Source organism: Coturnix japonica, chromosome 1 (assembly GCF_054131305.1).
Source record: "Coturnix japonica strain WE chromosome 1, WE-NBRP24, whole genome shotgun sequence".
NCBI lineage: Eukaryota > Metazoa > Chordata > Aves > Galliformes > Phasianidae > Coturnix > Coturnix japonica.
The window spans coordinates 174,794,158-174,817,612 of NC_140663.1; the positions used below are offsets into that span (position 1 = coordinate 174,794,158).

The 23,455-nt window shown below is 38.0% G+C and overlaps 1 protein-coding gene across 22 annotated transcripts in view; it reads left to right on the plus strand.

The window, feature by feature from the left end:
• TENM4 (teneurin transmembrane protein 4) overlaps nt 1–23,455 on the plus strand; it is a 1,507,827-nt gene that overhangs the window by 994,050 nt on the left and 490,322 nt on the right. For 14 of the 22 annotated variants that reach the window (XM_032442260.2, XM_015852439.3, XM_085509413.1 and 11 more), the window contains one exon: nt 12,621–12,762. The exons of the other annotated variants lie outside the window; for them this stretch is intronic. The gene's annotated coding sequence lies outside the window, so the exon portion shown is untranslated. The remainder of the gene's footprint in view (nt 1–12,620; nt 12,763–23,455) is intronic. 22 annotated transcript variants of the gene reach the window in all.

Here is a 23,455-nt window from a genome sequence, read left to right on the forward strand (position 1 = left end):
GGCTAAAATTAAGTGTAAGCTGTATACATTGAGATGCTAGTGGAACCTGTTTTGTCACAGATGCACTTATTGCCTTCATCAATCGTGAAGAACAAGCTAATTGTATTTGCAGCTAGACTAAGTACAAATTCCTGCACAGAATGGTGGAATAGAACATTGCAAAGTACCTTGTTTTATTTGAACCAATGAAAAATCCTGTTGGTATATTCCAGGTACACACTTCCAGTGATAACTTCTGCTCTTTAAAGAGGTTGATAGTTCCATTTTTCTTTCTGGCCAAAGCATTAGCATAGGAAAGCAGTCTAAGTCTGCCTTTTGACATCTGCAATACTGAGTAAAAAGAGTCCTAGAAGTGAACAAGGGTTTAGCAATCAGCAGAATCAAGGCAAGACATACAAAGATAAAAGAACTGAACTACTATGATCAATTGCCATTCATATCTTAACAAAGGCCTTCCAACATATACCTCAAAATAATAAGTTATGTTTAATCACCAGGAAATAGTGCCAGGAGAATGGGAGATGTCAGAAATATGTGCTTGAAGTAACAAAATGAGATTTGACCTAGAAAAAAATGTAGGCTAATAAATCTGAGAGGGAAATAATCTAGAGAACAGTTATGAAGTTGGACAAAGATACCTGGAAAGCAGAAATGTCAAAAGAGACCTTGAGGTTTTTGCAGACTGCATATTATATATATATATATATATTCTGGAATGTTTGAGGATGACAAAAAGGGATGTTGTGATTTGGGTTTGTATGTGCACAGTCTTCATTCCTTTGTCCACAGGAAAGTGATTTTCTTGCTTTATGGCAGTGATGAGATTGCACCTTGAATCTAGTGATGGATGTTGACAAATTGAAAAGAATTCTGAGAACAGCAGCAAAAATCATTAATGGGCTGAACAGTCCTACTTGTATAGGAAAAAGAAAGACATACATTCAGAGGATAAGGAGAAAAGATTGTTTCTGTTACCCTAAGGTGACAAAGACAGGCACAATAGGATTATGTTAAAGACAAAAACAAAATTTGAGCTGCAAATCAGGAAGAAATGCCTCTCACAGCATGACTTAAAAGAATTTTCCAAAGTTGATGGTGGAAGCCATTTAAGATAATTAAAAGGAGATGTCATCGTAAAGAAGTTAATCAGAACTCAGTTTCTTCTGGCATTTGTTACAAGTAACTTATTTTGTTATTAAAAATTAAAGGAAACGTGAAGCACAACCTATGTTTTTAGTTTGTGTTTTTTGTGTATCTGACACCCTGCAAGTGTCAGCTATTGTGATGAACTGGCATAGAGCTAGTCGTCTGAACAGCTCTGGAGAATAAATATTAATATTAACTCCCTGTGATTTTCTGCTACCTTCCACTGGTGGCTTAGCTAAGAGTTTTATGAATTGTCTACAACATTTTAGCTGATGCATTTTGTGTATACACTTCTCTATTCAGCAGCATCGGTTAATACTTATCCTACCACCACTGAGATTTTAGCTGGATGAAGTCCTCCATTCTTGTTTTCTTAATGATGCAGTGGTGACAATCATCTAAAAGAAGCTTTGGATATCCTTATTGCTTTGTGTACACTTCCTTGCAGCACCAAGATCAGGGAAGAAATAACTTATTTAGATTGTCTTCCTATTTGAGTTCATAAGAACTTGGAATTCCATTAATAGTCAATAGAGAAAAGTATTCAAGAAACTGAAGATCCTCAAAAGCTGTTTACAGAATGAAAGCAAATATATGCAGAAAATAAGTAGGAAAAAATTGTTTACATTGAAAAGAAAAAACAAAGCTCCATCTCTTGCAGTTAGTTCAGATAACCTTCTAAAACATATTTCTAATCACACATAAATACATAGCATGCAGTACTTAGAGATTACTTGCTGAGAGGTTTTATTAAAAATAATAATAATAATAAGAGCAAACAATTCTAAATCCTTCTGTTGTTTTTAAACTGTGTTTGAGTGGGCTACTTCATCAGATGCTTCACTATAGAGAAGCATTTGCTGTGGTAAGGGTATGGATTATTAAGCCTCCTCAGCTGTAATTTCAATTATCTTCTCATGAGGCTTTTTCACCATTTTACATTGGACTCCTTTCACAGCTAGAGCGCATGGCCAATAATGCAAGAATCTCATTTCTTCCACTATTTAGTTATGAAAAATTAATGGCAATTAACTTCTAACAAGTTGACAGGAAATAGAACCTTAATGCTATTAGAACCTTAAATTGTAGAAGCTCCATTTGCTTTTTTATCTCAAAATCTGTTAATCTGCTTTAATATTTATGGATGATGATAGTTATATTAATTTCTCATTATGCTCGCTCCTTTCTCCCTCTCCCCTCCGTTCTCTTCCTAAATGAGTCTGTTCCTTAAAGAACAAACAAACTGACTTGTGTAGATATCTCCCAAATGTGTATTTGACTGAACTGTCAGGTGAATGTGTGCCATGCCATAGATCGTCTGGGACAACATCTCAGATATTTCTTTATCCCTCTGTCATATGCAGGCCTGCAAGCAGATGTGATCTGGATAGGAAGAAGAAAAAGGGGTGAAAATCAGTCCCACAGAGCTGTGAAGTCACACAAGCAATAAGTAGGATTGCAGTGGACCGTGTTCTAAAAAGCTGGGCCACCTCTTCAATCTCTCAGTAAATCTGTTCCCTTACAAAGAGATTTTGCAATGAAAGGACTTGGAGTCCTCAAGTCCAAGTTCTATCAGTTTTTTATGTAAATCTGATCTGCCATTTCCAGTGTATTTTTCTTACTGCTAGGAAGATTTAATATCAAAGGGTTTCTTTCCAATTAATTGCCTTATACTTCACCTGAAAATTTTTATTCACCCTAATGGAGAGAACAAGGGAGTGTGCACAGAAAGTGCAAAACAGCTCTGTGTCCAAGTTGAGTAGGATAAATTTTGTAGACCTCTTTCATGAGTCGTGAAGGTCATATCCCATTGACTTCTGTGGCACTGCACCAATATAATTCAAAGACAAAATTGTTCCAGTAAAGTTGGACCTGATTTCCTGTTGCACTTGGCTTTTAAGCCATCCAGTGGTGTGAAGTGAGTGCAAAAGTTTTCCTCGAGTGATTGTTCATGATTTTAGATTCTTTATGCATTTACTTTCTGGTTCACAAATGACTATTCAAGGAAGGCAACAGAGAAAAGGCTCTTTAATTTAATTCATCTGATCTTTCCTTGATTCCATGCCATTTTAATTTCTAAAGGAACATTCTCACATGTTCTACATGTCTGAAAGTATTTAACTTCAAAACATTTCTACCATTTTACAGCTGGAAAGGTATTTGAGTCTGCATATTGGACTGCTAGGCTCCCTCTGGATATATAGAGTTTGGTTTAGCATAGAAATGGAATACAGTAGCAATGTGGTTTTGCATAGGTTTGACCCAGTTTACCTTAATTTAAATAACTATATCAGCAATAATCTCACATGATTTGTTTTTGATAAGTTGAAGGAGAGTTCTTTTTAACCCACAAAAGACCAATTCATGCTAATGAGATGAGTCTATCTAACAAGAAGGGCAGTTTGGTGCTCCAGGATCCTATCTCTAGTATAAGAATTGTAGCAATAGCAACACCTTATACGCTTATAGTGGAATGCCATAAGGAATTTGCTAATAGTGACTGGAAAGCTAATAAATATATTGCAGGTTTTTTATGATCTTCTGAATTATATTTGCTAGCTGCTGCTGAAGAACTGTATGGCATTGAGACACTCTTAGTAGCCTAAAACTATCTATTAGCAGTGAGTTCCAGACACACTGTTGATTGCTAGTGCCAGACAAACTGTATTGCCTATTACACTGATAGACATATTAGATTCTTGTAGCTGAACAAGAACCAAATGGCTCTGCCCCCTTCTTTAAGAGATGGACCCACACCTTTTTATGTTCTTGTTAACACATTACCCTTCGGGACATTTTCTTTGGTTGCTGACCTATTCACCAAGTATCATTGAAGTTCACCCACATCTTAATTGTTATGTGTAGCAAGACATAATAACTTACTATCCACTTACTGCTTTATGAATGCTCTTCCTGATGAATTGCATTGTGTATAAGTAATAAGCAATGGACTTCATTTGAAAAACATGTAGGTAAGTTGGTTGTTGTATGAGCTGATCTTTGGGCAGAAAGTAGACAAAAGTAAGATAAACACTTCCTTAACAAGAACAAAAGAAAAAAATTCCTGCCTTTCCCTCTGAGGCCATTAATTCTAAGGAAAGAGGAGGGCCATAAGTCTTCCATGAAACCAAGTAACAACGTTTTAATAAGCATCATTAAGTCTTTAGATTGAAATAAGAGGCTATCTGCCCTTTTATCCCATATTATATTGCCCAGATTCCTCTTTGCCATCCTCGATGTGGTTAGATGAAAACCCCTTGTTTTCATATTGATCACTAAAAGCACTTTCCCCTTGTACCAGTTCACTGCATCACTTCTAAATGCAGTTCATCTGATCTCTCTAGCTTTGCCTGCTGCTCATTCAGGGCTACAAAAACTGTAGTTGCAGGCAGGTCTTGGAACCAAATGATCATGTTTCTTACCTCATTCCAGGGGATAACATTAGGATCTTTGTTTAGGTGGGATTCAGAGTAAAAATAAAGCTTACTTTGCTTTCCCATGCATGCCCACACACGTGCATGCCTATATATATACTGCCCTTCTTTCTCCACAATGGTTATTTGAAGACAGAACAGTAGACATCTGTGAGTGTTTGTGTGTGTGTGTGTGCATGCTTATTTCTTTTCAGTAGTTCACTTTTCAAGTGCTCACTAATGAGGAAGTGTAACTGCACTGAAATATGTTACCCCAAGTGCAGCTGACGTTCTTCAAACCTGGACTGAGTGGTTCTCAGAGTTACTCTTTTTCACTGACAAAGGGAAAGTTGCTGTTTGATAAGGAAATTAAGTGAAACACACAACAAAGTTTTCAATTTAGAGGCTACTGAGAAATTATTTGTAAATAGCTCTTAGTTTGTGATGTACTGTTTACTTATAGTTGCTTGATTCTGCCTGTAGCTCTTATTTCCACTTGCAGTTTTTGTTTGTGTAGAATTTTACCAGTGTAAGAATCAACAGATCAGTTCTGCATTTGCATTCGCTTCTCTTTTATCTCTGCCAGATTAGCACTATATGTATGTATATTTATCCAGGTTCTATCTCAAAGGATAACCATTTACAATGATGAGAATCAACACAGGATCCTGGGTTGCATCAACAGAGGAGTGTCAGTAAGCAGGGAGGGGACTGTTCCCCTCTGTTCTGCCCTCATGAGGTCATATCTGGGGTACTGCATCCCTGGGGCTCTCAGCTAGAAAGACAGGGAGATGCTGGAGCTGGTCCAGAGGGCCATGAAAATCCTCAGAGAGCTGCATTTCTCTTATGAAGACAGGTTGAGGGATCAGGGCTGGAGAAGAGAAGGCTCAGGGCAGACCTCATTGAGGCCTTCCCAGTACTTCAACAGACCCTACATGCAGGAGGGGACCTGACATTTTTTACGGTCTGATATGAATAAGACAAAGGGAAATGGGTTTGAACTAAAAGAGGGGAGATTTAGCTTAGATATTAAGAAGAAACTGTTTACTCAGGGTGAGGTGAGACACTGGTACAAGCTGCCCATAGAGCTGTGGGTGCTCCATCCCTGGGGATGCTGAAGGCCAGATTGGATGGAGCCCTGGGCAGCTTGAGGTGATGAACGGTAGCCAGTCCATGGCACAGAGGTTGGAGCTCAATGATCTATAAGGTCCATTCTAAATGAAGCCATTCTATGATTCTGTGATTCTGTGGTTTTGTGAACATAGATCAGTAGAGTATCTGCTGTATTCAAAGCAATCTGCAAGCTGCAAACACAAAATCACATGGAACATTTGTCTTTGAATAATTAAATCCTCCCATAGTTAAATTCTTACCAGTCTTTGGCAGGACATAGCCCCATCTTGTTTATATTAATGTTTCCAGCACAGCTAGATTTTACAATGATATAAGCAGCACTTTCTCTCCTGTTCCTCGTGCCAAGCACATTTCTATATATATCTGATACCTTGGATTAGGTTGTCAGCAAATGAGAACTACTGGTAATTCTGAGCCAGGCTTCATTCTCCCTGTTCCTTCCCACAAGATTTAATTGATCAGTTTCATCATATGCAGCTTAACCTTATTCAAGAATGTGAAAGGGCATATGGTTTCCATCCCAGAAAGATAATTGACCCCCAGGTGATTTCAGTAAAATGGGAAGTAAAAGAAATATAGCGGGGTTGTTCTTGGAAAGGACAAGAAAAGGAGGAAGGAGGGGAATGATTTCACCTCCGGTAGCTTTTTGAACTCTGAGCCCCAAAATCTCAGGTTTGATTAATGCGCTCAATCCACTCATTATGGGAAGGATCAGCTGAGGCAGGTCTCAAGGTCTCCTGGTCATGAAATCAAAACCCTAAGGCATCAGTGTGAACAACCTTTCCTATACCAGTCACTTACTCAGCAAAGAGCTCTCTTGTTCTCCCAGCCTGATCCCATCAGCACCCTCTTTCCCTAACAATGTTTGCTTTTAGAGAGATAATATTGTTCTTGATTCTCTTGTCTCCTCTAGGGAGACTAACTCCACAGGACTCCACTGGACGTTCAGTATAAATTGTTTTACTTGGATTCCTCTTCTCCATTTGCAAGTTGCAAGCTACTTTTTGTGTCTGATGTCTCTATGTTATGCTTTCCCTCCTGTGACATTGTGCCTATGCTGTACAGGCTGATGTATGATAGCAGAAAGGCTATTACATTTGTACATCAAATCCTATATCCATAGTCTGCCCTTCGCAGTCAACACATATTTGTAGACTTTCTATCTGATAAAGGTCATCTTCTGAAATGCAAAGGTGTAGAAGAATCTTCCTGAGTCTGAAGACGACAGTTTATTGCAGTGATCTTTGTTTCATTCCTTTTCTAAAAGGAGGTTCAGCATATTCTGGGCTGGTTCACTATTGCTTAACAAGAAGTGTGAACCATGACAATTTATTGCATTTGCAGCTGGGAAGATTTTGAGCAGGGACAAATACTGGAAAATTGGGAAGGAAATTAAAGAAAATAAATTAAGAATGAGTAGCAAAGACCTGTATCCTTCCACTAACTGGAAAAAGAAAATATGAAGCAAACATTTTTTATTTAAGTTTAGATGGAAGACAGAGCTCCAAGTACGTCATTTTCCTGTTTGTGGTAGAATGACCTGAAATATGAAGCCATCAAGCAGGGAGTGGAGCTGATCCCAATCTGGCACATCTGATATACTAAGCTAGACAACCTCAACTCTTTCCTCCCCAGCCCTATCAGCAAGGGTTCTGTTTGATGTGGCTGTTCAGTACTGTGGCATAAACAGCAGGACCTTACTTATTTGGTCCCTGCAACAAAATACAGTGGGGAAGATTATTCTGTCATGTGGTCCTGTCGACATGTGCTCAAAGAATCCCTGCTGGATAACACATTTCTTCTTTGAGCTGCCACTCCATTTAATATTGTACATGCTTACTGGTACCCTGTCCTGCTTTGAGTCCTGGCAAGGGCAATGCTGGAGAAGCCTGTCATCTTGCTATCAGGAAGCAACATAGCCTAGGTTGGAGATGCTGTCCTATGCTGGGAAGCTGCCCTTTGATCCCTTTGAAAGAGCTTCTTCCTACACTCAGTTGTCAGATCTACTTCTAGCTTGGAGACTAAGCTCTTTTGAATCTGAGAATCCTGGCAAATGTTTCAAGCACCTGCCTTGCTTCTGGCTGAATGCTGAGCTGTGCTATGGTTTGGCTGTTGAACAGTATCGTTCAGGCTCTGAAATCCTGAATCTGTTGAGATGATTCTCCTGCAGTTCCATGGGATGCTCCTTTTGTCACCAACCATCTGCCAGTTCTTTTGGCTGCACAGGTATAAAGCATCTGTGCCAACCCAAAACAGTGTCAGCACTGAAAATCCCTCAGCAATGTGTGCTGTGTGCAAACAAAATACTTCTTTCCAAATACAGAGAAAATGTTCTAACATTCTGAGAAAAAGTCCCCAAGCCCCCTGGCAAAAGTGAAAAAGCTGTAATTCTTTCTTACCAATATAAAGAAATTAGATGATAAAGGAGGGGGGGAAATGTCATTTATGAAAGAATCAAAACATAATTAGTCAGCAAGATGTATGGAAAGGGGTTTATAGCAGAAAAATTCATATGTATTGAGTGCAGCTATTGTAGCTACATGTGGCCACTGGGTTTGGAGATTATCTAGTCAAATCTCAGTGCTCAAAACAGAGTCAGCTACAGCAGATGAGAGCTGTATCCAGTCAAACTTGAATATCATCAAAAATGGATACTCTGCATCCTCCCTAGGCATCCTGGTTCATGAAGGTGAGGACTCCTCTCTAATTTGTTCTTGTGAGACTCTGCTTGCTGTGTTCAGTTCTCGGGTCTCCAAGACAAGAAGGACATGGAGCTGCTGGAGTGGGTCCAGAGGAGGCCATCAATATGCTCAGAGGGCTGAAGCACTTCTATGAAGAGAGCTGAAGTTATTCAGTTTAGAGAAGAAAAGGGTCTGGGGAGACCTTACTGTGTCCATTCTGTATCTACAGAGGATTACAGGAAATCTAGGGAGTGTTTCATCAGGGAGTATAGAGATAGGATAAGCAATAATGACTTCAAACAGAAGGAGGGTAGATTTACATTATATATTCAAAATCAATTCTTTACTCAGAGGCTGATGAGGCACTAGAACAGGTTGCCCAGAGAAGTGCTGGATGCACCATCCTGGGATGTGTTCAAGGCCAGGCTGGATGGGGCTTTGAGTAATTTCCCTGTAGTGGGAGGTGTCCCTGTCTGTGTCGTGGGAGTGGGAGTGGTAGTCTTGAGGACCACTTTCAAACCAAACCATTCTAAGGTCCTGCCACAGACCAAAAACTTCATAGGATTCAAATGTTTTCAGTTTTCTGCTGCTGATTCCTTGATACAGGAGATGCATGTGTAGAATATTAACCTTTATCCAGTACCCCAAAAAGCTGTCTCTACAAGGCTTGCCAACTGTTGGTGTCATAATTAGTGAAGTATTCATAAATATTCAGCTTTCTCAGCTGAAGCAGGACAACTCTTGTCCCCAGTATTATTCATCTCATTTAATAAAGGATGTCCTGGTGGTACATTCAGAATCAAGAAGAGTTTTGTTAATGCAGGAGGATAGTATTGATACTGTAGCCAATTGATGTGCCTGGTCCTACTAATGATAAATGAATCCATCATTAGTTCATCTGGCATTACAGCTCAAGCCCTACATAAACATTTCTGGATATAGGCAAGGTTTTTGATAGCCAGTGTTTCAAACTTTACAGGTCACTTTAATTCTTCAAGACAGATGGATTTTCTAAATAGTAGACTGCAACAGAATGCTGGAAGTGGGAAAAACGGGGAAAAAAAAAATATTAAAAAAAACCAAAACTATTCAGGTGATGATTAGCTCTCTATTAAAGGTTGAAACCCATTGGAGGAAGAGCCTTTTTTTTTGGTTTAATTTCAACCAATGTTCTGAAAAAGAATAGAAGGGAAAGACCTTCTGTAGGATACTGATGGATCCAGTCATGTTTATTTTGACAGCTATGCCCAACTTGCCTTGTTGCTGCTGCTGGTTTTCTATCAATACACACACATCTAAGCATTGTGGACCAAATGTTCACAAAGACTAAAGCACACCACTGCAAATCAATCCCACTGAATTGGCAGATGCACAAAATTTGTCTCTAACCTAATTTTAATTAGCAACTCTCTCCAAAGTCAGCAGAGAGAGGCACCTTCGGAGGGCATTTCAGAGCAGGACTCTAACTCTGAGGCCAACATTACACTTTATGACTACTCGCATTTCACCAAGAGTCAATGGCATTGATTCATAGCTGAGCAGAGAAGACTTTGCTTAAGGAGCAGTTCCAGTATCAATAAAACCACCACAGTGTGCTCTCTGTATCACAGTACTGCCATATGTATCTACTTATGGGGATTGGGCATGGGGGCTGAGAAGGGAATTGCTTTCCCGGGGCAGGTTAACGTAACAAAAAGCAAGCAGCTCTGCAGCCCTTGATCTCCCTAAAGCTCATAGTCTCAGCCTTCTTATGCTTGATTCTGTACTATGCTTCATTATGGAGTCTTTAAACACTTAAGCTAAAGATAGAGAAAGTCATTTAAAAAGAAAACAAAACTTTGGCTCCTATACTTGGATTTTTGGAGAAGTAAGGTTCTTTTGGGCTAAACTTATTAGATTTTGTAATTTTGTTTACATAGTATTAAAAAGTCCAAGCACTATGGAGTAGAAACTCAAAATGAATATTCCAACTCCAGGATATTTAATAACTCAAGATAAATGAAGGCATTCAGAAATGGTGGTTCTAATTATTACAGCATTTTTGTGCTTTTTAATTTTATCTTCAAATACGTAACTTGTATTTCTTATTTTGTCTTTTTTTTTTTAATAGTCATGTTTCAGGAGTTGCAGCTTCAAGAAGAAAACATAAATTAATATTTGAAGTTCAAGAAAATATTTTGAACTAGTGGCTTGATTTTCGATTTCTTTTTCATCTTTTTTGTTGTTGCTTAGTTTGTTTTTTCTTTTAACAAAACTTTTGTGTCAACGGGAGGTATTCAGAACAGATCTTCTCAATTTTAATTATGTGAGGAATATTGTGGTTCTCATAAATAAAACAGGGGTATTTAACATTCAGATTTTAGTTCAGGGATTTGAAGCAGCCTAGTGGGCTAAGACATATACTCTGCATTTCCATTCATTTACTAATAGGACCTTGTAAGGGCTCTCCACTTGCTCTTGAAGGACGTCAATTTTTCTTGTACTGTGATTCTTCTTTTCTTTATTAAATTAATATTGTGAATATGTTAGTAATGCTGCTGGTGGAGAAAAGATGCACTACTTCATTTTCTTCCCTGATGTAATTAATCGTAGCCCCACCTGCATCCATGAAACTACTATTTATTATCCTAATAATCAAAGCATAACAGCCTCTTGGAAATGTTTTAGTTTTTACAAAAATAACAAGTATATCATCTAAAAGATGTACATGCCCAGCATTCACTCATGTGCGTAAACAGTGTACAACATGGAAATTTAGACATACCAGTGCAATCTAATACCTGAAGCAGTACTTGTGGGAAGGGGTAGTGTGCACGCAGTGCCATGTGGAGAGCAGCAATTTGGTGAGGCAGAGAACTCTGAGCTGTTTGCAACTCATGACTTGTAACAGCGAATGATTTAGTTTTATTATACATCCAGAGCCATCTGAAATGAGCAGATACTTTGGAGATGTCCAAACTTGTTTAAGGGACTGGCAAAGATGCAGGATCTGCTTTCTGGAGGGGCAGCTGAAGGACATTCAGGGTAATTAGGGTATTTCTAGGGGATCCAGACCATTTTGTGTGGACAGCCAACCTGAGCTATGTCTTACATCTGTAGTTACAATTTTTCCAAGTTATTTTTTGATAATGCAGAAGAGCAAGTTAATTGTTACCAGAAGCAACTGGTCCATAGCAAAATCGTATATTGGCATGTTTTCACTTCTGTGCCGCATATTCCACCTCTGAATGTTGTCACTAAATAAGTGGTATTGTCCAAACACACCTCACAATGAAATTATATCAGGGTGTAAGTGTCTGCAAAACTAAAAACTCTGTTTGAGATGCCATTAAATAATGAGCTGCTAAAAATAAAGCTCAAGATGCTACCGACTTATAAAATAAAGTGAAAAATATGGGCTGGTACAGTCATTTTTTATTCATGTTGAAGCAATTGGACTTTCCTATGTATAAAACACTGGACTCTTTCCCTAATTTCTTTAAAAAAAAACAATGCAAGTCTGTAAAAACTCCACTATTTTACCGATATCTTAGAATAAGTAAATGAGCTTTATAACCAGCGTTAAGCATGCAATCTAGAAAGGAAGAAATACAGTAATACATTTGTTGCTAGGCAGTTTGTTTCACTGAATGCATATTTTCTCATCCTTGAGGTTTAAATCTGAGTACATACCATCTTAGGCTGTCTTTTACACTCACTTTGAAGCATCTCACAATAGGTGTACAGCTGCTCCTTATCAAAGAATCATAAAACCATAGAATGGCCTGGGTTGAAAAGGACCATAATGAAATTATCCAGCCTTTAAGATCATATCTAAATGGTAAAGCCACCAGTGAGCTGTGGCACATCCTATGTTCTGATCCAGGAGCATCTTGGGTAGGAACAAGGCTGGTTGACCAAATTTTGTTCCTGTGGAAATCAAAGCATGAGAAGACAGCCTGGGGGTGGATGACTTGGAAATATGGAAGAAGACATTAATTTTCTAGTATCAATATATACCTAAAGACAGATGCCAATTGCTGTTCTGTTGAGATGGTAATCTCTGAAAAAGTTTGTGGTGGTATTTTACTGCACTTTTTTTGTGCAGGTACTTTCAATTACTCACAGACAGGGAGAGTCTGTCTGGGTCTTTGGAATTATGAAGGCTCATACCAGGAATATCCTGACAGTTGCCAAGCAAACAAACAACCTTTACAATCCATGCCAGTTTTATTCTGACACACAACACCTGGCTCCTTTTCTGTAGTGAGAATGGTTGGACCATTGCAGTGGCACTCTGATTTTTGTGGATCGTGAACAGAAAAGGGGATTGAGAAGACACCATCCGAGTTATTCTGGCACATGACTTGAGTGCTTTCTATTCTTAGACAAATGAGGAGATGAAATATGTAAGTACACCATCTTTTTTTTTATTATTATTATTTCTTTTTTTTTTAATTTATTTTTAATAATGAAAGAAAACAATAAAACTTAATTTAATTTATTATGTGTATGGGTTTTATACATTTATCATATTCCTTCCATACGCATTTATACCCAAGTGGAGTTGATAAATCAAGTAATTTCTTGTGGTATTTCAAAGCACCATTATTTGCCTCTTGATTTCCTCCTTGGTTTTCTTTTAAGAAACCAAAAGAACAAAACACACAAAATTGTATTTGCAGTGTCATTTTAAATTCATTGTTTAATAAATTGTTATCACTTGAAAAAAGACTTTTTATTTTTTTCTGTATTGGAAACAAGACGTTTAACTAATGAGACTGAATCAAGACAAGAAATGCTCCCAGGTTCCTGAAGCTTGAATAAATGATGTTGACATGTCAATGCATTGTTCTAGAAGTTCATTTGAAGTATAAGAAATAACCAGCATATAATTTCATGGCAGCTCATATACTCCTTAACATAATTTATTCTTGACTATTGTGCCTCTGTTCAATCACCAGCATTCCCAACTGTCCAAACACCCACCAAAAGTCACCTTTTTTCTTTTCAGCACTCTCAGTACAAAGATAATGCTTTGCTCACAACAATTACAGACTTCATATTGACTTCCAGATTGATAAATCTATCTTGACTTCCACCAACTCTTATTCTGAATGAGTGTAACTACCACTGATTTTACAATACCTTGTGGATCTAGTAATTTTAACTCGTCTAATGATGTTGCATTAGATGCCTCCACAACTGTAACATTATTTCTATTTAACAAATAATAAATAGAACTTGTCAGCCACAGAATACTGTCTCTCAATTCTGTGAGCGCACATCCCAAAGTATTTCAGAAAGTAAAAAGAAAATCAATAGAAATTTGGCATATTATTAAAGTGATGAACCGAGGTTTTAAGCAGACTCAATAGATAGACAGATAGATAGACAGATAGAAAAATAGATAGACATACAGATAGATAGATAGATAGATAAAAGTGGAAAATGTATTTCTACAGCTTCAAGTTAGAAACTCCACATTTCAAAGTACAGAAATAAATTAACAGGAGCTATAATGGCCTGACTTGTGTGGATGGGGCTAAGGGTCTTATAACATTTCTGGTTATGAAATCCAGCACTGAAGAAGGTCTTTATTCAAACATAGTTTCAATGTATAGCTTTTCACTTCATGTATGTATTGATTTTCTGTTGGTTCTAAACCAACAGAATGCTTGTATTCTTCCCTCAGCCCAGGCTATAGTTATATATTTCATATTATGATGTTTATACAGTAATGAGATGAGTCTGGACTTGTGCAGCTTTGGGGAAGTTCTTTAAAATACACATTTTAACAGTGACAGGCACATTGTTTTTGAAATGTCTTTATTAAGATAAATGTGTTTTAAGGAGTGTTTAAATTTCTGACTCTATCTGACTGATTTGGTAGACGTTGATATAGCAGTAATATCACTATATAAAGCCTCTTTTCTTTTTCTTTTGGGGATTCCTGGAGATATTTCAATAAAAAGAAACCATAGCCTAGACATCTCAACTGTGTTAGAGAGAAAAAAACAAAACAAAACAAAACAAAAACAGTATTTTTCAGGACAAATGAAAAGTGTGATGAGGCAAAAGGGAAACACTATTGTTTTTGTTTCAAGAACTAAATGTAATGAAGAGGCTGTGAATGCTAAAATGGAGTAGTTGGCTATTTTTTCAGACATACAGATACTCAAAGGACACTGATGATACTATGACATATCTCCATGTCTCCAGCTTTTGTATCAGAGTTTGTTCTGTCTCACTCCTGGAGCAAAAAGACCTCACAAGTATCGTGACTTGCTAAAGAGAGGGAACAAAACATAACTGGAACAAATTGTAATTTTTCCCCCTAAAAACTATCAACCTAACCTAGACTTCTTGACAGCTATGAAAACAAGCCAAGATTAAATTAAAACTCAGTATTGTGCTGGGGGTAACCATTCCCTGCCAGATGTATCATAGGTACCCTGCTGTGTGCATGGATATTTATAGATACATCTATACAACACAAGCAGTCAAGGGAAAACAACATGTTCGTAAGATGTGTTAATATCTGTTTGCCCATAGTAAAACGTACAGTGTTAATACATTGTATTATCAAACAAAAGTGAAGGACATAAATGAAGAGTTACTCCCATAGCAGTTCCATACTTCAAAGACATTAATCAGCACTACATGACTGTGCAGTGAATGCGAATCTACTCAGCCTGGTTCCCAGCAGTTACTGTTTTGACAGCAAATCATGTCCACCAATATCTATATGGGGTACTCTGATTACTGGGGGAGTCTGAGTTATCAGAACCACACATCTCCATGCTGCAAGGATGGAGATTTACATTTGAAATAGAAATTGGATTGTAACCTCGCAGAAATGCACAAGGGTTATAAATGGATTTTATCAGTGTGCTTGGCTAGTTTTGAGTTCCTGCAGAAATGTTGCCACATAAGGATCTCCTCTGATGTACTCGGATATCAGCGTGAATAGCCTGGTAGACAGACCAGTGCACTGGGGAAGCAAGGTCAAGGCTTCTGGAACAATAGGAGACATAAAGATTCAATAATAATATCTTATTATTCTATCAAATGATGTCTGCAGAACACTTTAAAATCATTATGCGAAGGACAAAGGATGCAATGTATATAGTGAGAGGCTAAAGGCTGACATTTCTATAGAGCATTTAATTAGCAGAATTCCAAGCAAGCCTGGCCTTTGGAAGAAAAATAATCTCTGGTTGCACACTGGGCATGTTGAACTTCCATAATAAACACACAGAGAACTCCTGTAGGGCATCTACTGAATCAACGCCATTGTTTTGCTGGTGCCATGTTCTCAAAGACCTCAAGGTTGAAAGATCTTCTATAACAGTGAACTCTGTTTTGCTTACTGCAAGTAGGGGGTTGGTGGAGACATGAAACAGGAGCAATCATTTATCATTTTTATTAAAGATATTTCTCAAGCTTGTTGGAGCCCTTGGCACAACTGATTTTCAGTGAGAAGGCAGCATATATCCAGGTAGGAGTATCTTCCCCAAGAAAGTTCAACCATCATTCAAGGGACATAGTTTCTTGTGTCAAGGAGTGTCCAGATGAACAGTAATTAACACATTTTTATTGGTTCTACTATAAAATTGATAGCTTCTACTTCTATCAGCAGTTACCATCCTTTTCCCTGACAGACAATAATTTGATGTGCCCAGGATGCCAAATTAATGGACTGCAAAATAAAGCCATTTTTGCCTCATAAGGGTACACTACTATTGTTATGAAAAGGAGACACAGATACTGACCAGAGATGAGCATCTGACCATGCCCTCTGTTCTCACATTGTATCCTGCTTGGTTTAGTCTCTTTTCTATCACATTTTAGTTACAGATCTTGTTCTGAAGCTAAGGGACGCTGAGGGACCTGGTGTGGAGACCACAAAGCAGAGATCTAGCAATCTTAGATCTATTCTGGAAGAGGTCTTCAGTAGATTATAATGGCCTATGTTGTCCATTCCTATCTATGGGATAGGAATGAGGCTGATTGATACTTGAAAAGGCCAATGAGACAAATAGTAAAACCTTCTCTGTCCCCTTTAGGACTTACATTGTTTTATTATCTTTTTTGCTGTTGTCATGATATAGTCTTTCCAGAAAATAAACATAGGATGGGAAGAAGTGATATACTTAGACCCTTGCAGCCTATACTATATAAATTGATTTCCACAACCCTGTCCTTTAGCTGAAAATATTAAAGTATACTACCTCTTTCATTAGATATGTATCATTTCTATTGTGCATGGAGGACATTGATCCATGACAATTTATCAGAAGGATTTGGAAAAGATACAAAGTACCACAAAACTAGTGGGTAAAGCCGATGTTGTTTTTACAGGTGGAACAAGGAAAAACAAATTTGCTGATGTGCACAGTAATTCTTTTCCTGAGATATAAACCTGTCAGCGTAGCTACATTATACAGAGTGCAACACAGAGCACTGTTGCGAAACAAAAATACATTTAAAAATTGAATATTTTTAACTAAATTAACAAGATTGCCACTATGGTAACTTTGGTAACTTTAAGTTCAGAATACAAGTTGTATAACGAGAGAATTCATATAATGTGTCAAAAATACTGTCATTTCCTTTTTAATATTTTCAAGATGAAGGCGATCAGATCCTAGAACAAGTGGTCCACTGAAGCTGTGTAAGTCCAGTGAAGTTGTGAAAACTCCACCCTAATATTTGGAAAAGTCTTTATTCTAACTGGATCTGGGGTTTAACCACAGATCTCCCTCAGGTCCCTGTCAAACCTGAATTACCTAGTGGTTCTCTGTACTATAAACAAGAGGATCAGAGGAAAAGGCGAGAAAAGGAGACCAACAAAGAAGAAAACTTAAAGAATGGAAAGCCTGTCTTCGTCAACATCCAAAGACATCTCTGTAGCTACAGATATCTTAGTTTTTCCACTTGTCTGTCTTTTTAGGGGGAAAGAGAAGGCCATATTCTCTGCCGGCTCTTGGAAACAGTGTAAGGGGAGACTGGCTGAATTTGCTGACACATTGAAGCTTCAGCTAAATGTTAGCTGAAGTTTCCTTCCTCTGTGTCAACACTTCCACAGTGGGGATTTAGACTGCCTATCTGGACTAGATATCCTCAGGCAAAGAAGTGGGATGAGATTCCTGGCTAGAGGCATTTCCATCCTTGTAAGCTCCCTTCATACTTAATGGCATTGCAGTAGGCATATATGAATGGTATAGTGAACTGTTATCAGCCACTTCACAATATCCCTGCTAAGGAGAAGGTTAAATCCTCTGTCTCCTTGACTTGGCTAGTTCATAACAGCAACATGACATACACCGTAACCAAATCTGAAGTGCCTGAGGAGTCAAGTTATTACCAAAGTGGATCCTCTCCTCTTTGAAATTTCCTGTCCAAAGGATTTTGTGTTTTGTTTCAACCTGGAGACAAATTACCAGGCAAAATAAGCCATGCAGATGCCCTATGACATGTACTCAGTGGGATTCTCCTGTCATCTACTCCCATCTTTCTCATCTCTTTGCAGCCCGATTCCTGTATCCTTTGATTTTCCTGCTTTACAACATGGATGAGGAAAACAATTTTTTCTGCTAGTTTCCTTATTTCTGAACCTTAGGAAGATGAATTTTAGGTAGGAAATCATCACTGAATTTGATAAAGAAATTCCATCATTTAAATTCTGTCTTCACCTGCAGAATAGAACCACAATAGTGGTTGTAGGCTTTTTAACATTCACAGCAGTACATTGACATTGTCTTCAGGCTTTACTGAATTGGGATCTAGGTATTTTAATTTTCTTTTGGCCTCTTCCTGGAAGAAAACTGTGCACTGTGCTGTCCTCTCTGCATCTAGCTCTCTGACATTTCTGGTGGCTTCAGATAGTGCTATTGTGTGAGATTCTCCTTGAAAAGATTTATTCCACACCCTCAAATTCATGCCTGCTGCACAACTCCCCATCATACATTTGAGTGAAATATCCACATACTTGGAGCAAAGGGTGTTTATGGCCAAGTGTTCTCTGAGCCACCACGGTCTTTGTCTGTGTTAACTTTTGTTATACTTTGGTGGCCTCCAACTGATAGGAATGATGTGAAGTTTCATGCCATTTGTAATAGTTATAGTTTCCACATTAAGAAGGTTTACTGTGGAGCATGCAAATTAGCAAAATTTTTATGCACTTTTCTGAGCACTTTTTTTTTCCCACCTGTCTAGTCAAGATAGCACAATCGTCATTGTATCAGCAGATAAAGCAATTATGCATTTTAAGTTGGCCCTTCAAAGCATACTCAGCCCTGTATAAATGCCTTTACTCTTTGCATATAGCCAGGACGCAAGACCTTTCCACTTGCCTCTTATCTACCCATTGCAGATAGGGAAAGGTGGAAAGAGGTTACCTGCCATGAGAAGGTAAGCTCTGAATCTGGGTACATGATCTGCAGGACAAAAACAGTTAATACTTCTGAATGAACTACTTCTAATATAGATAGCTTGTGAAAACAAAATTAATGAAATCCAGTGTCTTGAAATCCATACTTCATAAAGTATTTGAAGGAATTCTTGCTTGATAGCACTTGTTAACCAGTCTTTTGCTACTGTTCTTTTTTTTCCTCCCATTTTTAAACTGGCATCTGTCTGGAAGGCCACAAACAAATCCCAGGTTTGGATACTGTGAAAATGTTCTCTTCCAAACCTTGAATTTCTCTGCTGGTACAGATAAATAAATTGTGAAATCTATATTGATGGGTGCAAGGAGCAAATACATGATAAAAGCTTTGAGGATATGCAAAAATATCCATTACTATACTGTGAGGATGTTTTTGAAATCATATATAACCAATTACTAATAAGTTGTCAAAATATATGCAAGATTCTGAGAACTCCAAAACCTTCAGCTGATTACTTTGACTTTTTTCCACAATGAGTCAAACTGAAAATAACCAGATATTTACCTCCTGGATGTTCTTTTTGTTCATTTGATGTTCTCTATCTCTTAATTAGTTACAGTTCTATTTGCAGCCTTCAAAGATTTGGTAGAAATGTTTTAGTTATACGTATATTACTTTTCAAAACTTGTGCTTAAAATATGTGTAGAGGTCTGTAGCAGTCTTTCCTACTTTGCCATTCATTTTCATTTCACTGTATTGTGAAATACTAAGCTGTTTTATTTTACATTTGTTGATATTCCTGTAGACAAGTATGGTGTATTTATGGTTTAATTATTTGGATTTCTTATACTGCATCATACCCAATTAATCTCCCATTATTATGTACCTGGGTTTAGTTGGTATGTAAAATCGTCAGTACACAACTAAAATAGGAGTTCATAAAGATTCAGCTGAACTAAATCAAGCAGGCTGCTGTAAGATTAGGTGGAAGCATGAGTTCGTCTATTAGCAGCTCAGAGGTTTGCTGAGTATCTGCTCTGGCAGAATAATTATGGTGCACAAGAAAACAATTTTATTACCATCCTATGCAATGGTGCAGTTTGTGATGGCATTTTCTGTCAATACTCATGTGAGATGGAGGGATCCATTTTACATTCAAACATTACAGCCTGCCAGGTTAATAAACCATATTTATAAAATAGTACCTCCCTGAATGCATTGTTTTGTTCTTTAGCTCAGGAGATTGAACACTGATATTGAACCGATGTCTTTCTTCAGGAACTGTGTGGTGATATATGGTGCACTGTGTTTGTTGTGATATTGATGTACAGCGAGCCAGACTGAAGGATGGGGTTGGCACACATCATGTCTGCATGTTTTTATTGCAGTGTAATAATGCATATCAAAGTGGGACCAGATATTTTGCTGGTAGGTTCTTAGATCAGTTATTTTGCGTAAGTCAAGTCAGTTGGGACGGACTCTTTTTGGTGAGATGCAGCAAGAGAACAAGGAGAAAACGAGCAGAAACTGGACCACAGGAAATTCTGTACTAATATGATAAAGAACTTCCTTACTGCGAGAGTGACAAAACACTAGAACATGTTGCCCAGAGAGGTGATAGAGTCTCTTTCTCTGGAGTTATTTGAGACCTGTTTGGATGCCTACCTGTGCGACCTGCTGTAGGGAGCCTGCTTTAACAGCGGGGGGATGGGCTTGATGATCATAGAGGTCCCTTCCAAATTTTGATTCTGTGATTTTGTGATTCTGTGATTCTTCCTGAAATGGAGATAATGAGCACAAAGTTTTCAGAAAATTTTTAGAAGGTCTTTAGAAGCACACACAAATACACACCTTCACAGAACACAGATAAGCTTCATAAAAGAAAGTTGTAGTAAGGTGAGGGATGGCCTCTTCTCCTCGGTATCTAGAGATAGGGTGAGAGGTAATGGCCTGAAGTCAAATAAGGGCAGGTTCAGGTTGCATACTATAAAAAATTCCTTCTCTGAAAGAACAGTCAGGCATTGGAACAGGCTGCCTTCTGTCATAAAAGGAATGAAGTGCTGAGTTATGACACTTCTACACATATTTAATTGAACATTAGGTGTTTTATCAGTATACCCATGGAAATAACTAGAGCTGTATTCAGTATATGGGTGAAGGGGAAGTGGTTTCAGACTGGAACAGGGAAGACTAAGGGTATATGGAATAGCTTTTTATTATATAAGTAGCAAAGCACTGGTACAGGTTGACCAGAGAGGTAGTGGATGCCCCATCCTTGGAGACATCCAAGGTCAGTCTGGAAGGGACTCTGATGGAGCTGAAGGTGTCCCTGTTCATTGCAGGGGAGTTGGACCAGATGGTCTTTAGAGACTAAGTTGTTTTTAGAAAGGCAAAATGCCTTTCATAGTGGAAATACATAGAACTACATCCCTTTTCCATTGTTGTTAAGAAGAGCGCTACGTTAGCGGTATCTCCATGACAAAGTGGACTTGGAATTGGATTGCTTGCAAACTGTCGCAAATCTGAATCTGAATTAGTATTTAATTGCATCAAGGCTCTGGCTGGCATGGCCTATCAGCAGGTTTGTTTTTCTTCATCGAGCTTCATATGTTAATACTGCTGACAGGCAAGGAGTGAAGTGAAAACCACCAGATACCCAGAACTGCTGCCCACAGGAAACCAAAGGAGGGAGACCAGAAAGCTGAAGTTATACAACAAAAAATGAAAAATACATTTGAGAAACGAGGGAAAGAATGAGGGTCAGGAGGAACAACACAGAAAAGAAGGGCAAGAAGGAAGGCAGTGAGCAATGCATGGAAGGAACAGTGGAAGAAGAATAAGATTGGCACCAAAACATACCCCAGGTTCTGTGAATGCCAAAGCAAAGAGCAGCTGCATTTCTCCCCACATTCTACTGCTGCTATTTAATTAATAAACACAGATTATGCCACAGTAAAGCACAGGATCACCAACTTTCACCTTCTGTGTAACAGGATCTCATTGGTTAAACCTGTGTTAAGCCAAGCAGCTCACGTGGCTGACCTTTTCTCCCAGACACTGACTCTAATCACTGCTCTTTGCTGCCAACACATGCACCTTTGGCTGCCCATAGCCTTTCCTTTATGAGGGTATGGAACCATTACAGCAGCATTAGCAACAGAAAGTGATCCCTGAAGAAATATTATGAATTCTGGGGGTGTTCAATATGATGGTTGACTTGAAGACGCACATGAAGACACCCAGTGCTTTGCTTGTTTCTATTGTTCACTTTCATTTTCAATGAAGTTTTGCTGACCTTCTCTACTTTTCTGTTTTTCATGTGTATTAAAGAACAAGAAGAGAATACCAACAAATAAGGTGCTGCTCCATAATATCACACAACCAATCAGTCTGCACTGATTTAATCATTCAGACCACACCTTTGTTCTACACTGACAAATTAATTCACCCCCTCAGTAAAGAGGCAAGTTTTAAAGATGCCACTCCCTTCTGATGCTTTAAATGCCAGCATTTAAAGATACTAGTATCTTGTCTTGCATTCTGTCCACATTTTTCTGAATTTCATTCCTTTGTCAAAATGTGCGAAGTTCTCTTATATGGAGCTAAACCAATCTGTGATGTTTGAACTCCTGAATTTTCCTGTGCCTTCAGTTCAAAAAGGATGAGGCTCTGCACAAGAATGAGTTAAATTCCTTTGCCAATAGTTAACAGTTATTCAAACCCTTAGGTTCCCCAAAATCTCAGGGTCAGCTCAAAGGTGGGTTTTCCTCTCATTTCTTCTTAAAACCACAGGAGACATCAATTTTTGTATAATTTCCCTCAAAGATGAACTGGCCTGGGCATTCATGAAAATTGAGGTGATTTTGTTGTTTGACTTTAAGAGCTGTTGATGGGACAGAATAAAACCCTGTAATTGCACAGCCTTGACTCAAGATCTAAAAGTCTTAACTTCATAGATTGATTTCATTTCTCATTTTAGTGGAAAAGCTTACACGTAACCAGATTTGCCCTGAAGGTTAGGTAGATCATCTATGCATATAATCTCATCTGAAGTCCATCTGAGATCTCTTGAAAGTTGCTTTAGATTATGTTTCTTTTCCTTTGGTACTGTCTTGAAAGATCAGTCCCAGAGTCTGATCATTAAAGAATTTCATATCATTGCCTTTGCTTGGTTAGAAAATATGGCATATCTCTGCAAGAGCGCTCTTCTTTTCTTGAGTCTGCAGAGCCCCTATTTACAAAACAAGCACCAAGAAATTTGCTGAATGGATAGCAGAGAAGGAATTTAGCTTTAAAAAGGCAGATAAAATTAAATGTAGATCTCATGTTTATAAATTACTTATAATTACGTGTTATTTTGCCTTTACTGCTGTTAATTAGAATTATTTAATTGATTTATCAATTCAGTAACGTTCTTGGTGGCAAAATATTTGAGAGAAGATGCAGCATAAAGAATGTCTTTAAGGAAACTTGCAGGTTTTTGTCACATTATAGCTACCAAATACCAACCCACACCTATGTTCTACAAAAGTAAGCACCATTTTTAGAGAAGTTATGTATTGAGAAAAAACCTAAGATTAATCACTGTAACTGTTCCCAACTATAGTAAGTCACAAGCAATATATTGTTTAAAAGCCTTTGTTAAAAAACAAACAAACAAACAAAAACCACACAAAAATCACGACTCCAAGAGACCCAGACAATTAGA